Source organism: Oryctolagus cuniculus, chromosome 5 (assembly GCF_051225735.1).
Source record: "Oryctolagus cuniculus isolate XC-2025 breed Fujian yellow rabbit chromosome 5, ASM5122573v1, whole genome shotgun sequence".
Classification (NCBI taxonomy): Eukaryota; Metazoa; Chordata; class Mammalia; order Lagomorpha; family Leporidae; genus Oryctolagus; species Oryctolagus cuniculus.
In genome coordinates this window covers 112,186,395-112,189,008 of record NC_142871.1, presented here as the reverse complement: position 1 = coordinate 112,189,008, position 2,614 = coordinate 112,186,395, and positions in this window count along the sequence as shown.

Genomic DNA, 2,614 nt, shown 5'->3' with positions numbered 1-2,614 from the left:
CCCCCAACATTTTGTTGATTTCTTAATGATTTTATCTGCTCTCTTAGTGAATTTGTTAGTGTCGTGTGTTTTTCTGATTTTTTTTTTTAAACATAGGACTGCAGCCAGAGCTCAAAATTCAATAAATCTATAGCAGGCTAAGTTTTAGGTTGATAATTGTGTATGGCCCGCAAATGATGTTATAAACATCCAAATGGCCCTTGATAGAAAAAAATGTTCCCCACTGTTGCTGCAAAAAAAAGTGTATAAGCTCTCAGACCAAGTTGTCTTTTGAAGTTTTCACTTTGTTTTCCTGAAGCATCCCAAATGCATACAAAATAAGCCTGTCCTGATAGTCTGTTGTTTGTCAATTTAATTTGAGGGCCACTGTCATCAAATCTACACAGGTAGAAGAAATGTTTTTTTTTCCCTCTGTTACAGGCATTCTTGGTGCAACTGAGATCACATTTTATTTGACTACTCATGCACCCAAGAGCATGGCAGAGATTCTCACGTTCGCTTCAGTGAGATAAAGGATGCCTACAGGAAACCTGATCTTTTAAATCACAGAGTTGGGCTATAGTGAAAATGGCAGTAGAATTAGTCTGAAGGGCTTTGAAGACATTGTACCTGCTGTGACTAGAAGTGAGTTACACAAATTATTTTAGGGAAAACATTTTGAAAAGCTTTTAAACCATCAAATGTTTAAATCTGGTACTTTCCATGATTCAAAAAAAATGTCTGTTGTCCTTGGTAGGTTCTTTCATGCTGCTTGTCTCTAAGGAGCTGAATGTTTTCTGAGGATCACAAATTGTAGCTGAATGAAAAGAAAAAAATAAAAGAAAATACTCATAAGTAATAAATCCTTGAGAATTTTCCCACTTAGACTGTAAGTCTGCCTGCACAGGAGAGAGCAAATGTGGATTTCAGGAAACCACAGAATAGGGCTAGACAGTAATAGTCTCTTGGTCTACAGAATCAAACTAACTATGCTGGAAAACAAAATTTTCCAATATTTTCTAATACTTTCCAGGTCTGAAAAACTGTTTAACCTTGAACCTTAGTATCCTCATCTACAATGAGCTATCCACAATACAGGGCAATTTATGCATTCAAAAATATACTTGCAGTGCTGGTGTTGTGGTGTGGTGGGTAAAGCCACCACCTACAATGCCAGCTGTGCTGGTTCAGGACTCTGCTACTCCATTTCTTCTTCTTCCTGTTTAAGATTTATTTATTTGTTTGAAAGACAGAGATAGAGAGAGAAAGAGAGAGTCTTCCATCTGCTGGCTCACTCCCCAAATGGCAAGAACGGCTAGGGCTGGGCAAGGACCAAGCCAGGAGTGTCCATGGGTGCAGGGCCCAAGCACTTGGGCCATCCTCCACTGCCTTCCCTGGAGCACCACAGGGAGCTGGACTGGAGGTAGTGTAGCCAGGACTCGAACTTGTGCCTATATGGAATGCAGGCAGAGGCTTACCCTTCTATGCCACAATGCTGACCCTGCTGCTCCATTTCTAATTCAGCTACCTGCCAATGGTGTGGGGAAAACAGTCAAAGATGGTCCAAGTGCTTGGGTCCTTGCCACCCATGTGGGAGACTTGGAAGAAGCTCCTGGCTGCCAGCTTTGGCCTGGCTCAGCCCTGGCCATTGAGACCATCTGGAAGGTGAACCAGCAGATGGTAGGTCTCGGTCTCTCTCTCTCTTTCTGCCTCTCTTTCTCCCTGTCTGTAATTCTGACTTTCAAATAAATGCATACTCTTAAACAAAAATTCTTACTGTGGCAAGTACTATGTTGTGCATTGACAATTCAATCAAGGAGAAAAGGGACATGGATTGTGTCCTTGTGGAGGCTATAGTCTGGTAAGGACATAAATATACACACACATACACCCATATAAATAAATAATTACATACTCTTAGACATTATATGAAAGGAAAAAACCTGGTGTGCTAGGAGTATATAAACAAGGGCACTAGGAGCAGTCATTTAGCATAGTCATTAAGCTGCTGCTCAGGGCGCTCACCTCACATACCAGAGTGCCTGGGACTGAGTCCTGGTTCTACTCCTGTTTCCAGTTTCCTGCTAATGCAGTCCCTGGAAGACAGAAAGTGATGGCTCAAAAACCTGAGTTCCTACCACACACATGGGACGCCTGGGTTAAATTCTTGGCTTCTGGTCTTTAAAAAAAAAAACAAAACAAAACAAAACAAAAAAACTGCCAGGGCTGATGCTGTGGCATAGTGGATTAGGCCTCTGCCTGCGGTGCGGTCATCCCATATGGGCACTGGTTCAAGTCCCGGCCGCTCCACTTCCCATCCATCTCTCTGTGAATGGCCTGGGAAAGCAATAGAAGATGGTCCAAGTGCTTGGGCCCCAGCACCCCAGTGGGAGACCCAGAAGAAAAAGCTCCTGGCTCCTGGCTTCGTATTGGCCCAGCTCTGTCCATTGCAGCCATTTGGGGAGTGAACCAGAGGATGGAAGATCTCTCTCTCTCTCTCTCTCTCTCTCTCCTCCCCACCTCTGCCACAACTCTGCCTTTCAAATAAATAAATATTTAAAAAATAAAAAAAGAATTGTTCGTAACTTAAGAACGGTGATGGGAGCTACTGCTGTGGTACAGTAGGTTAAGCATC